Source organism: Dasypus novemcinctus, chromosome 23 (assembly GCF_030445035.2).
Source record: "Dasypus novemcinctus isolate mDasNov1 chromosome 23, mDasNov1.1.hap2, whole genome shotgun sequence".
Taxonomy (NCBI): domain Eukaryota; kingdom Metazoa; phylum Chordata; class Mammalia; order Cingulata; family Dasypodidae; genus Dasypus; species Dasypus novemcinctus.
Genome location: NC_080695.1, coordinates 14,981,796 through 14,996,190, shown reverse-complemented (window position 1 = coordinate 14,996,190; position 14,395 = coordinate 14,981,796). Strand labels below are relative to the sequence as shown.

Sequence of the window (14,395 nt, the reverse complement as noted above, 5' to 3'; positions counted from 1 at the left end):
TATGAGAAAAATTCCAAAGATATATTTCCCAAGACTACAAGATTAGAAATTCTTGCCAATAAATGTGATAGGAGGAAAACCATTCCTAAGAAAGTTAAGAAATATCTTTCCTAGAATGGACATTTCAAGAGATGGAGAATCAATGATTAAGAAATTCTCATTGGGCAGAGTGATTACTCACATGAGTGGGGGGAAGTTTTCAGTGTGTAAACTCCATTCTCACTAAAATCTTAAGAGAGAGACCTATTAAATGTGACTGGAGTACTAACAGTTTCAATAGGAGTTTAGATCTTGTCCAATATGACAGTCTGCCCGAAGGAGAGGCCAAATAAAGGGTGTCTGTGTACTTGTAGCCTTAACTGGACTGGACTCAACATCAGATAGTCCACCTTGGGAAGAAATCCTTGGAATGTAATGACCATGGTATGATTGAGGCAGAGCCCATCAAGCTACTTGTGCCAAGTATATAGGAGACATCGAACCAGGACTCAGGAAAACCACGTGGGGAGAAACAGTACTAGTGTTCCGAGTGTGTGACGAGCATCGACTCCGCATTTGTTATCTACAGCCGAATAACAAATCACCCCACAGCTTAGTGACTTAAAACACCATTTATTATTTCACAGTTTAAGTCAGGAATCTGGGAGTGGTTTAGTTACATGATTCTGGTTCAGGGTCTCTCATGAGGCTCAAATCAAGGTTTTGGCCAAAGCTGCAGTGATCTGAGGGTTGACCAAGGCTGGAGGATCCTCTTTTTTTTTTAATGATTTATTTTTTATCTATTTCTCTCCCCTTCACCCCCTCCCCCGCCCCCAGTTGTCTGCTTTCTGTGTCCATTCGCTGTGTGTTCTTGAATGTGTCCACTTGTATTCTTGTCAGCAGCACCGGGAATCTGTGTCTCTTTTTGTTGCATCATCTTATTGTGTCAACTCTCCATGTGTGTAGCGCCACTCCTGGGCAGGTTGCACTTTTCTCACGTGGGGTGACTCTCCTTGCACATGGGGCTCCCCCATGCAGGGGACACCCCTGCATGGCACAGCATTCCTCGCACACAACAGCACTACATGAGGGCCAGCTCATCACACAGGTCAGGAGGCCCTGGGTTTGAACCCTGGACCTCCCATGTGGTAGGCAGACACTCTATCTGCTGAGCCAAATCTACTTCCCAATTGGATCCTCTTTTAAGCTCATGTGTGTGGGGAGCCACCCGCTGTGAGGTCTGTTTACAGCCTCCAACAACATGGCGGATTTCACAACCCTGCCCCGCCATTTTCTTCTTCTCCTTTGTTCTCCCCTTCCCGCCACAACTCTGGTAAACACAGCAGCATGCATGCGCAAGGCGCGAAACTCTGCAGACCCGGCGTGAACTTTCAGCCAATCCCCTCCTTGGACGCCTGTCACCTGCGAGACTAGCCTATCACCTGCGGACACGTTCCCTTCCCTCAGTATATATTCCCTTCCCTCAGTATATATTCCCAATAAACGAGGCTTGATCAGAATCCTGTCTTGCCTCCATTCTTCGTGTCTCTTGTCCCCGTCTCTGTGTCGTTTGCTTTGTTTCTAGATCCCTGAGCTTGGTCGGACAGGAGACGTCCTGTTGTATTGGCCTGGGTCAATGTGGCTGTTGGATGAAGGCGTCAATTCCTCACCATGTGGCTCTCTCACTAGGACTACTCAAAATATGGCTGCTAGCTTCCCCGAGGGTAGGAGATCCAAGACGAAAAGAGTGAGAGAGCAACCAAGATGGGAGCTGCAGAGTCTTTTCTAACCTACACCTGGAAGTGACACACCATCACTCTGCCCTGTTCTCTTGGTGGCATAGGCTAACCTTGGTTCAGTGGTGAGGGGACCGCCAGGAGGCGGGATCATTGGGGGCCATCTCGGAGGCTGGCTACCACAAACCCAACTTTATTCTACACCAGGAAAACACAGTAGATTGAGACTTTACACAGGCACTGAACATGGGGAGGCTTCAAAATGAGTTGCCATTTAGCTTTCACTGGATAATTGATGCCTTATGGAAAGCTATCCCGAGGTATCTGGACATAGAGCTATTAATACATCAAAAGATCACACTCGAGGGTGGGTAAGTCATTTGGGAACACTCCTGCCCAGTGCCTAATCCTTATTCAGCATCACAAGATTCACTCAAGTCAGCACCTCCTGAAAGGAGTGATGGTGGCCAAGCTCTGAGGTGTCCCTTAGGGCTTCCTGCACAACTGAAAATTCACTCTGGTAAGAAATCCCTTCTATGTGGCGACTGTGGGAATGCGTCACCAGCCAAGACTGAAACCTAAAGAAACAGTAGAGGGGAGCGGATGTGGCTCAAGCACTTGAGTGCCAGCCTCCCATATGGGAGATCCTGAATTTGGTTCCTGGTGCCTCCTAAAGAAGACAAACAACAAGCAAACAAATGAAAAAACCAACTCAGGGAAGCTGATGTGGCTCAGCGGTGGAGCGCCGGCTTCCCACATATGAGGTCCGCGGTTTAATCCCCAGTTGCCGGTACCTAAAAAAAAAAGTAGAGAGACATACCTTAAATCTCAAGAAGGTTCACGTCATCACTTAACTTTAAACAGTTCACACCAGAAGGAAAACTTGTCACCCAAATATGAAAGCCTTCCCGAATGCTTCTACTGTGCAGAAAAACTACTACAAAACTACTCTCGCATGGGGAGCTGGTGTAGCTCAGTAGTTGAGCACCAGCTTCCCACATATGATTTCCTGGGTTCAGTCCCCAGCCCCAGTACCTTAAATTAAAAAACCAGTGAACCAGGAAGCAGAATTGGCTCAACTGATAGAGCGTCCCCCTACCACATGAAAGGTCCAGGGTTCAAATCCAGGGCCTCCTGACCCGTGTGATGAGCTGGCCCATGTGCAGTGCTGATGTGTGCAAGGAGCGCCGTGCCATGCACGGGTGTCCCCCGCGTAGGGGAGCCCCACGCACAAGGAGTGTGCCCTGTAAGGAGAGCCACACCATGAGAAAAAAGCGCAGCCTGCCCAGGAGTGGCACTGCACAGAGAGCTGACGCAGTAAGGTGATGCAACAAAAAGAGAAACAGATTCCTGGTGCCACTGACAAGAATGCAAGCGGACATAAAAGAACACACGGAACGGACACAGAGAGCAGACAACGCAGGGGAAGGGGAGAGAAATAAATGAAAAATAAATCTTTAAACACAACAACAACAACAACAAAACCCTATGAACAACCGACCAACTAACCAATCAAACAAAAAAGTAGTATTGCAGCTTTGTGAAAAATTATTGCATTCCATCTGATCAGTAGGAATTTGGACTTGACAATTTTATGCCCTAAGTTATCTTTGGATTACAATTCTAGTCCTGCTCTCTCGATAGGGTAACCACATAGTTGTTGAGCGCTGGAAAGATGTTTAATCCAAATTGGGATGCGCTTTGATGTAAAATACCCACTGTATTTTGAAGACTTTGTATTACAAAATGTAAAATATAGCTTTAATAATTTTAAAAATATTGGTTACACAGTAAAATGATAATTTTTGGATGTAGTAGGTTAAAGAAAATATGTCATTGAACTTATTTTTGCCTGTTTCCTTTTTAAAATTTGGCTACTAGAAAATTTTAAATTTCATGTGTTCTCATTGTATTTCCATCTGACAGCGCTATTTTGGTTCCTTTTCGATCTTCTCTTGGACGAATCAGACTGATGAAAAAGCCTGCATGCTAATGGGTGCTAGACACTTTATATGTTTTACCTTTTAAAATTTGTGCGTCAGCCTTTGGAGGTAGGTGGTAATATTACTACCCTATCTTACAGATGGGGAAACTAAGGCGCAAGGGGGTAAATAACTTGCCCGGGGTCACCTGAGAAAGGAGTGAGACCCGGGGTGCCGCAGCAATACCTGACTGAGGGACGGGAGACGGGGGCATCTGGGTGGGGAAGGGGCTGGTCTGGGCATCGCGGGCTGTGGGGGAGACAGGGGGGCAGGAACCAGTGGTCTTAGTTTGGGCGTTTAGGATTGAGATGGGGAGACGAGCAGGAGGAAAAATGGGAGGTTTCTGTTGATTTCCTCTGGGGACTGGGGGTGGAGGAAGAGCGGGGGGAGCTGGGGCTCCTGATTCCCGCGACGCAGAGGGGGGGCAGGGGAGGGGAGGACTGGGGCGCAGAGGCCCCGCGGCGGGGGGCGCCGAGCTCCTGGGAGAGGAGGGCGCCGAGGGGGCGGGCGAGCGGGCCAGGCTCGCCCCTCGCCCGGCGCAGCGGTCACGGTCGCTGGACGCACGGGGCGACCCGCGGCTCCGCCGCTGCCCCGCGCAGGGCACCCGCCGCCGAGGCCGAGACAGACCGAGGAGGCGGCGGAGGGCGAGCCGGGACGGGCGGGAGAGGCCCTGCCCGGGGCCGCGCCGAGCACGTCTCCAGCCGGGCCAGCGGGCTGCGGGCAGCGCGGGCGCGGACCCCTCTCCAAAGCCGCGACCCGACGCCGGGAGGAGGAAGCGCTTCCCCGCCTCGCGCAGGGCCCCGGCCGCGCCCTCAGCGCCCTCAGCCGCGGGCCCCGGCGCCCCCTCGTGGCCGCCACGCGCACCTGCAGCCGAGCGCGCCCCCGGGGCGGCCCCGCAGGAGCGCAGCCCCCCGCAGAGCCCCGCAGCGGGGCGGCCCCAGCCCAGCCTCGGAACCCAGCACCACAGCAGGAGCCCGGGGCTGTGGGCTGCGCTCCCGCGGCGCTCAGCAGCCACCGCGGGAGTTACAGAGGGGCAGGGCCGGGGGGGGGGGGGCGACACAGGACGAGGGCGCTGCTGGAATGAAGAGCGGAAGAAACGATGAACTCCCGGGTCAGGTGTGGAGGGTAAGTCGAGGAAGGTGTGAAGGTCCAGGGCAGCTCAGAGGCCGCGTGGAGGCAGCTTCATCTGACAATGTTTGAGCATCGCCAGGATGCGCTCCTGTTCCTTTGAACTGTCAAGGTACACACCACGCCTGCCAGTGCCGCGGCTTTACTTTTTTTTTTCCTTTAGATTTATTTCTCTCCTCCCCTCCCTCCCCCTCCCCCTCCCCTTGTCTGCTCTCTGTGTCCATTCGCTGTGTGTGCTTCTGTGTCCGCTTGTGTTCTCATCTGGCGGCACTGGGGATCTGTGTCTCTTTTTGTTGCGTCATCTTGCTGCACGTGTGTGGCACCGCTCCTGGGCAGGCTGTGGTTTCACGGAGGGCAGCTCTCCTTGCGCAGGAGCCACTTGTGTGTGTGTGGGAGGCGGAATGGAACACCCTTACGTGGGGACATCCCTGCATGGGCCAGTACTCCTTGCACGCAGCAGCCTGCGCATGGGCCTGCTCACCACACGAGCCAGGAGGCCCTGGGTATGAACCCTTGGACCTCTCTGTGGTAGGCGGATGCTCTGTCTGGTGAGCCACATCCGCTTCCCTAAAGGAGCACTTAGCCTGTGCAGGGCGTTCCCGGGCAGCCGACAGAGTGGGAAAGGTGTTATTTTTCTTTCCTTTCTTCACTTATTCACGGGAGTATTTACCGGACTCCTTCTGGACATTTAGACTCTCTGGGGATGGGACAGAGAGGAAAATTCTTAATGGATTATATCAGCATAGTGATAGAACGGGCCGCAGGACATTCTCCTGAAACCTTTGTGGCCTTTCGCAATGTAAGTAGCCTGCTGAGACTCAGGTTTTCCATTCGTAAAACAGGAATAATTCCACCTTACTAGTAGAAAAGATTTGGTTGGGGCTCCGACCTCCTTTTTTGGGTGCTGCCTCTTCTCCTGGGCCTGTCTTGGTTTCCGGCAAGGCTCCTTAGAAGCTCGAGCACTTATTTCAGTCTGGGAACCCCTCCGGTTGCCGAGGCTGCCTTGGCAGGCTGCGCTGTCAGGACCCGGGCGCGGCTGTTGAAACTGCGACCCCAGACGCGGCTCCGAGGTTAGGCGCGCGAGGCTGGTTTCCTGCACGCGCGCGAGGTCTGATTAGGCCGCGCTGGCCTGGGCTGGGGTTCCGCAGTCACCTGGGACCAGGCTGCTCTCGGGCTTTCCGCTGCTCTGTCCCGGGTGCGAATCTCGCTCTCATGGTCCAACAAGGAGCGCCAGGCGTCACACGCTGGAGCAGCGGGAGGAAGGAGGCCGGAGGAGCCCCCCTCGCCTCGAAGGGTCCGCCCTGGAAACTGCACCCATCGCTTCTGCTCACGTCCCGGCCGAGCGCACTCCCTGGGCCGTGGCCCAAAGGACGCTGGGAAATGTAGTCTCTGTGCTGGGCCGCCCCGTGGCCATTAAAGTCGGGGGTCTTATTACCTGGAGAGAAAAGGTCCCTGGCGACAGCGAGCTCAAGGGCAGCTTCTCCCTGACTTCCGGTGGGGTGACTGAGGAACGAGGGCTCCTTCAGCGTTTCTCTTTCTTTGCGCTGGATCGCAGACCGTCTGGGTCCTGGAAGGAGCTGTTCAGATAGCTTCCGGGGTCACGGAGCCCTGAAGGTCCCTCTTCCTCTTCCGTGGGGCAGGAGGAGGGAGGGGAAGCCCCGCCCCCCGGAGTGCCGCTCCCGGGGACCCCCGCCCAGCTCCCGCTCGCTTGCCTGGGCTTGGGAGGCGCAGTCTCAGGGAGCCCCAGCGTGTTTGGGGGACGGGGAGAGATTGACGCAGCTCTGCCAGAAATTCTACGGCGGGACCCAGGCATCAGTGTTTTTTATTTATTTTTAATTTTTTTTTAATTGAGAAGAAATAATTTCTTTTTACTGAGGTAAAATTCACATAACATAAAATTCACCATTTTAACTGTTTTAAAGTGAGTAATTCAGTGACTTCTAGCACATTCTCGATGTTGTACCACTCATCACCACTCTCGAATTACAGAGCATTTTCATCAGCCCATCACGCAGTTGCACCCCATTTCCCCTCTTCCCAGTCCCTGGCAACTGCTAATCTGTTTTCAGTGTCTGTGGATTTGCCTATTTGGGCAGTTCATGTAAATGCAATCCTACAATGTATGGCCTTTGCATCTAGTTTCTTTTACATAACATGTATTCTTTTAAAGATTTATTTATTTATTTATTTCCCTCCCCTTCCCCCACCACCCCGGTTGTCTGTTCTCTGTGTCTATTTGCTGCGTCTTTGTCCACTTCTGTTGTTGTCAGCGGCACGGGAATCTGTGTCTCTTTTTGTTGAGTCATCTTGCGTCAGCTCTCCGTGTGGGCGGCACCATTCCCAGGCAGGCTGCACTTTCTTTCGCGCTGGGTGGCTCTCCTTATGGGGCGCACTCCTTGCGCGTGGGGGTCCCCTACACGGGGACACTCCTGCGTGGCACGGCACTCCTTGCGCGCATCAGCACTGTGCATGGGCCAGCTCCACACGGGTCAAGGAGGCCCGGGGTTTGAACCGAGGACCTCCCATGTGGTAGATGGACCCCCTAACCACTGGGCTAAGTCCGCCGCCTATAACATGTTTTCAAGGTTCCGTGTTGTAGCATGTATCAGTAAATCATTCCTATTTATGCCTGAATAAATCCCTTTGTATGGATATGCCATATTTTTTGTTTATCCATTTATTAGTTAATGGTCCTTTTGATTGATTCTGTTGAGAAATAAAAAGCATAACCTTGCAGGAGACTATCTAACAAGCGAATCCTTCCCCCCACTTCTGTAAATCAGCCCATGAGAACATGGCCTTGCTGGAGACTAACCAGCCACTCCTGCCTTCTGCTTCTGTAACCCCGCTTGCAAAATTTTGCCCAGCAACGCATTAGCCAATGAGTAAGAGCCATGCTAATCCCGCATAAAATCCCATATAAACCTATGAATACTGAAAAACGGGGTTCAGAATTTGGAGATTGACTCTCCTCTGGGCCTGCGCATAATACATCTATTCCTCTGCCTCTCCAAGTGCCGTTTGGGTTTTTCTGTCACTGAAAACTCCTGGCTTTGCTGTTACATTTGGTTCCCTGACCGGGAAACCCAACCAAGCAGGCCCTTTGAGCCTCCAGTTTGGGATTGGTGGGTGCGGGCAGCAGAGATCTCCACAGGAACGAGGCGGCACCACCTGTCTTCTTGATGGGACTTCCTTCGGGGGAAGGATTCCTGTGGGCCGCGTCCTCCACCCCGGCCTGACTCAGTAGAGAGGTGGATTGAACAACATAAGAAGATGCTGGAAAGGTAAGACCCCGGGGTTCTGAGTCTCAGTCAGGCCTGTCTCCGGATGGAAGGGGAGACTGATCACCCCCCAAAATCTTGAGATTTGAGATTCCAGGATAGGGTATTTCCTTGGATGGGACTGTGTAACCTCTGAGTGATTGAGTGAATGAATGGGGACTGCAGAGGCCTCTGCTGATCCAGGCTCCACAGCCCGTGCTACAGAGTCCGAGTGGGCCCAAACCTTCCTTCCGCAGCTGCGTCATACAACATAACGGCTAATTCAATCTCTACATGGAAGCCTTAGCTAAGAGAGCCTAAGTTCTTGCAAGAGACATGGACAGGCAGGCATCTGGGTGGTCTCATGAGAGGGACCCCTCCTTTGTTTGTCCCATGACACCGGTTCAGGGATGGGATCACCACAATCCAAACTCACAGTCTTAGATTGTATGTTTTAAAAATTTCAGAAAGGGCTTTTCCGGGGAGTATGGTGTCCATATGTTCTCCAGAACTCTCCGGACCCTGTTTGAATTGGAGTAGCCTAAGTTTGGTGTTGACTAGCCCTCAGAGGGAACCCTAGAGGTGGCCAGGGTTCGTTCAGTTTGGTGGGCAATCACTGGGACCCTTGGCAACCCTGATCAGTTTCCTCACATTGATTCCTAGTTACAAACAGCCCAACCCCTGCCCCTTGGATTCAATTCTGTGTTGGAAGGAAGGGTCAGAGTAGGGTCCTAGTAATTCAAATGGCCAGACCTCGAAAACCTATTATTCTACAAAGATCTCTGGAGGAAGACCCACTATCTCCAGCCATTCCAGAACATCTCCCTGCCCTGGAGCCTCTGTAAGTAGATCTCCCAGAGACTCCTCCACCTTCAGTCTCCCCGGGATCCTGAAATCCCTTTGGTGAGGAGACTTCAGTCAGCAAAGCCTGCGCTCCACATGCCTCTCCATGAAACACAGAGTCCAGTCCAGATCATGCAGATGGGACAGGCCAACCCGGGAGGCCAATTCTGCTTTATCAGCCTTTCACAACTGCACATCTCGTAAACGGAAAGCGCCACACCCCGGCATGTTCAGAATAGCCTCAGACTCTTATCGACCTCATGGAGTCCATTTTCCAAACCCAGTGCCCCACTTGGGATGATTGCTGCCAATTCCTCGTAACCCTGTTCAATATGGAAGAAAAATGCTGGATCCTCACAGAGGCTAAAAAGTAGTTAAGAAAACAGGCCCCCGCAGGTGTCTTGGAGGCGGTAAATGAGCCTGAGAGGTGGCCCTGGAAGCCCAACTAGCCTGGGGCTTTAACACAGATCAGGGACGGGTTGCTTTTCAGAGGTATCAAGAAGCCCCCCTCCTCCCCAAGGGGTATGACAAGGAGTGAGGCAGCCCACAACCATGTCCAAAATGACCTCCATCACCCAGAAATCTGAAGAATCCCTGGGAGATTTTATGAGCGACTCTGCAAGGCCTTCAGGATCTACACCCCCTTCAACCCAAAGGCTCCGGAAAGCCAAGGGTGGCCAGCGCAGCTTTGATTGCCCAGGTGGTGCTGAGCATCAGACGGAAACTTCAGAAGCTAAATGGGTTCGCAGAGATAAACATCCCCCAGCTCCTCAAAATTGCAAACATAGTATTTGTTAATCAGGACAACACTTCTGAGAAAGAAGAGAAAAAGCAAATGAAACAGCAGGTCTCCCTGTTAGCAGCAGCCTTAAAGAATCCAGACCCAATCAATCAAGGAGGGCTACTGCAAAAAGAGGGTACTTCACCCTGGAACACTCTGCTGCTGCCAGTAAAAAGCCTGGTGGGATGAAATACCAACCCGTCCAAAACTTGAGGGCCATTAACGACTCCACTATCACCCTGCACCTGGTGGTCCCTAACCCATACACCTTAATGGGGCAATTGCTGCCTGAAGCCACCTGGTTTACTTGTCTGGTCTTAAAAGACACTTTTCTCTACCTGCAGGTGGCTCCCCAGAGCCAATCCCTATTTGCTTTTGAATGGGAGAATCCCAAAGCTCAAAAAAAAAGACTCAATTAACTTGGACTCGGCTCCGCAAGGCTTCAAAAACACCTCACCCTCTTCAGAGAGGCCCTGGCAGCAAATCTCACCTCCTACCCATGGGAGGACTTAAAATATACTCTCCTTCAGTATGTAGATGACCTCCTGCTGGCTAGCAAAACAGAAGAAAATTGCTGGGAAGGAACTTGGGCCCTTCTACAACTTCTATCGCAAACTGGCTATAAAATGTCCTGGAAAAAGGCTCAGATTTGCCAGCAACAAGTTAGGTATCTAAAGGTTGTTATCTCAAAAGAACACCAGACCTCAGAGGGAAACTGGCTACTCCTGCATGGCTGAGTCTTCATCCCAAAGGGGGCCACTTACACCCTTGTTCAACAATACCACCAGCTCACACACCTGGAAAAAATACTGCTGTAAAAGCCCCGCTCGGGAAATATTACTACATTACCCAGATGGCTTCACTCTGCACCACTGTTAACAGCTGATGCCAGACCTGCACTGAAAACAACCCCTCCCAAGGTCCCCAGGCCCCAGCCAGCATCCAACACACAGAAACTGCCCCTTTTGAAAACTTAACAATAGACTACAGAAATAAAACCAAGTCAAGGGTATAAGTACTTACTGGTAATAATGTGCACCTTCTTGGGCTGGGCTGAAGCCTTCTTACCCACACTGAAAAAGCAAGAAAAATAACTAAAGCTTTGTTCTGAGAAATAGTTCCCTGGCACAGAATACCCTTATCCACAGGCAGTGACAATGGCCTGGCTTTCATAGCAGCCATCATCTAAGAGCTAGTGAAATTGTTGAGAATTAAGTGGAAACTCCACACAGCATACAGGCCCCAAAGCTCAGGGAAAGTCAAATGCATAAATCAAACCCTCAAAACCACCCTAGCTACGTTCCTTCAAGAAACTGGCCTCCCATGGGTAGATCTGCACCCATTAACTCTCCTTAGAGTCAGATGCACCCCTGGACCCTCAGACTATTCACCTTTTGAAATTCTGTTTAGATGACCACTCCCAATTATTCAAACTCTCAAGGGAAATCTCAGACTCCTAGGAAAAACTGGCCAAAGTTCTACCCTCCAGCAGTTAGAAAAACCCTAGCCCAAATATACAAAACTGCCTTGTCTCAGGATCCCATCCCATTAGGCACCCAGTACACCCACACTTACCCAGAAACCTAGTTTGGGTAAAAGACTGAAAAAAGGATCTCCTCCAGCCCACCTGGATGGGCCCACATACTGTTATCCTTGTAACCCTCAATACTCTCAGTTTCAGGTATAGCCCCTTGGATTCATCATACCAGAATTAAAAGAGCACACTCCAATGAAAAACAAGACTACTAGATAACCCACCCTGTACCTGACTGTCCCTTGAAAATTCGAATTGCCCGGAGCCACCGAGAATTGCCATCACCAAACTAGATGGGCTCTGCTCCCTGTGGTTCCTGCTCCTCTTCAAACTGCCCGGCTTACTGTTTGGAACTGAACTAGCAACTACAACTCCCAGAGACTGGAGTGTAGTTAAAAGGATACTAATCTTAATAATGTACTTGTGTCTTGTAAAATTCTTTGCTACCTTAAGTTGTTTTTCCACTTAGCACAAGTGATGCCCCATAAAAATTATAAGGTCATCAAAGGGGGGAAATGTTGAGAAATAAAAAGCACAATCTTGCAGAAAACTATCTAACTACCACTCCTGTCCCATGCTTCTGTAAATCAGCCCATGCAGGAGACTATTTAACGAGTCACTCCTGTCCCCTGCTTCTGTAAATCAGCCTGTGAGAGCATGGCCTTGCAGGAGACTATCTAATGAACCACTTCTGCCCCCTGCTTCTGTAAATCTGCCCATGAGAGCATGACCTTGCAAAAGACTATCTAACAAACCCCTTCTGCCTTCTGCTTCTGTAACCCCGCTTGCAAAATTTTGCCTAGCAACACTTTAGCCAATGAGCGAGAGCCATGCTAGTCCTGCATACAATCCTATATAAAACTATGAAAACTGGAAAACAGGGCTCAGAATTTAGAGATTGACCCTCCTCTGGGTTTACGCATAATATATCTGTTCCTTCACCTCTCCGAGTGCCATTTGGGTTTTTCTGCCACTCAGAACTCATGGCTTTGCTGCAACAATTCCCCTTTTTGGCTACTGTGAAAACTGCTGCTATAAACATGTGTACGACTTCTTGTTTTCAGTTCTCCTGGGTCTATACTTTGGATTGGAATTACCTAGTCATGGTATATAATAATCTTTTTAATATTCTGCTGGATTCAGTTTCCTAGCATTTGTTGAAGGTTTTTGTATGTACAGGCAAAGGTATTTTTAAAAAAGCTTCTGGGTAAGTCTCATGTACAACCAGGAATGGAAACCACTGCCCTGAGCTTTCCTGTGCCTGACAGGTGAATCAGTATCTCTAATCTCTACCCAAACAACCCAAGTGGACCTTAGAAAACTCTCATGATCCTGCCCCACTGCTGCCACTTTACATGTTACGGTCTAGTATTTTAGTATTTTAGTATTTTAGTCCCTCTTCTTTTTCTTTTTCTATCTGGTTGCATCATCTTTCTATCTGGTTGCATCTGTGTCGCTTTCCTGTGCAGGGGCCTGCACCTTACTGTGCAAGTCTGGGACGCCTTTTTTTTCTTTCTTTACCAGGAGGTCCTGGTGATCAAATCTGGGTCCTCCATATGGTAAACGGGAGCTCAATTGCTTGAGCCACAGCTGCTTCCCTCCTCTTCTTTTTTAAACACGCTTGTTAGAAGTCATTACTGTTGTTTCATACACTCAGCAGTTGTTATAAATTTTATTGTTCCTGTTCTCTCTTACATCTTAGACCTATTCTTGGTTTCGATGTTTTTTTTGAAGGTACCAGGGATTGAACCCAGGACATCATACATGAGAAGCAGATGCTCAACCACTTGAGCTATATCTGCTCCCTGGGTAGTATTTTTATTCTTCTTGGAGTATGTCCTTAAGAAGTTCCTTTAAAAATATTTGATTAGGGGAGTAGCTCAAGTCATTGAGCACCAGCTTCCCACAAGGGAGGTCCCAGGTTTGGTCCCTGGTGCCTCCTAAAAACAAACAAAAAACCAGCAAGCAAACGAGAAATACTAACTCAGGGAAGCCAATGTGGCTCAGAGGTTGAGCACCGGCTTCCCACATACGAGGTCCTGAGTTGAATCCCCAGCTCCAGAACCTCAAATATATAGATAGGGAAGCAGATGTGGTTCAAGTGATAGGGCTTCCGCCTACCATATGGGAGGACCAGGTTCGATCCCTGGGTCCTCCTGGTGAAAAAGAAGAGAAAGCATGCCTGCATGGTGAGCCAGTGCCCACGTGGTGCGTCGAGTGCCCGCATGGCGAGCCAACTGCCCATGCAGTAGCTGGGTCCCCATGCAGTGAGCTGAGTGCCCATGCGCATGCCCATGTGGTGAGCTGAGTGCCCGCGCAGTGAGCCAGTGTCCACACAACTGCATCATGCAACAAGATGATGATGCAACAGAAGAGACACGAAGAGACAAAGGGGAGAGTCGAGGTGAAGCGCAGCAGAAACCAGGAACTGAGGTGGCACAGCGGACAAGGAAACTCTCTCCACATCAGAGGCCGCCAGGATCAAATCCTGATGATTCCTAGAGGAGAAAAAATGAGAAGACAAAAAGAGAAATAGATACAGAAGATCACAAAGCGAATGGACACAAACAGCAGAAACAGTTGGGGGGAAGGGGAAAGGGAAGGGGAAAGGAGGAAATAAAGAAATCTTTTAAAAAAATATATATATATTTGAATTCACCTATTATAAAAGGGCTAATTTTCTTAAAATATAGGTAGCTCCTACCAATCAGTAAGAGACCAAAACTAGTACAAAAACAGGCAAAAACCTCACATAAACATTTCATAGGAAAGGAAATACAAATGATTCCTAATAACTGAAAAAATGTTCAGACTCACCCATATTAAGACACATACAAGGAGCAGATTTGGCCCAACGGATAGGGCATCCACCTACTACATGGGAGGTCCAGGGTTCAAACCCAGGGCCTCCTGACCCGTGTGGAGCTGGCCCACGTGCAGTGCTGATGGGCGCAAGGAGTGCAGTGCCACGCAGGAGTGTCCCCCGAGTAGGGGAGTCCCACGTGCAATGAGCGCACCCTGTAAGGAGAGCCGCCTGGCGCGAAAAAAGTGTGGCCTGCCCAGGAATGGCACCACACAAATGGAGAGCTGACACAGCAAGATGACGCAACAAAAAGAGACACAGATTCCCTGTGCCAGTGACAAGAATACAA

The 14,395-nt window shown here is 50.2% G+C and overlaps 1 long non-coding RNA gene across 1 annotated transcript; it reads right to left on the bottom strand.

Moving 5' to 3' along the window:
• Window positions 1-595: 595 nt before the first annotated feature.
• Window positions 596-6,461, bottom strand: LOC139437400 (uncharacterized). Its single transcript, XR_011647171.1, has 2 exons — window positions 5,685-6,461; window positions 596-2,509 (listed from the first exon to the last, which is right to left on the bottom strand). It is a non-coding gene; the product is annotated as an uncharacterized lncRNA (long non-coding RNA).
• Between the last annotated feature and the right edge of the window lie 7,934 nt (window positions 6,462-14,395).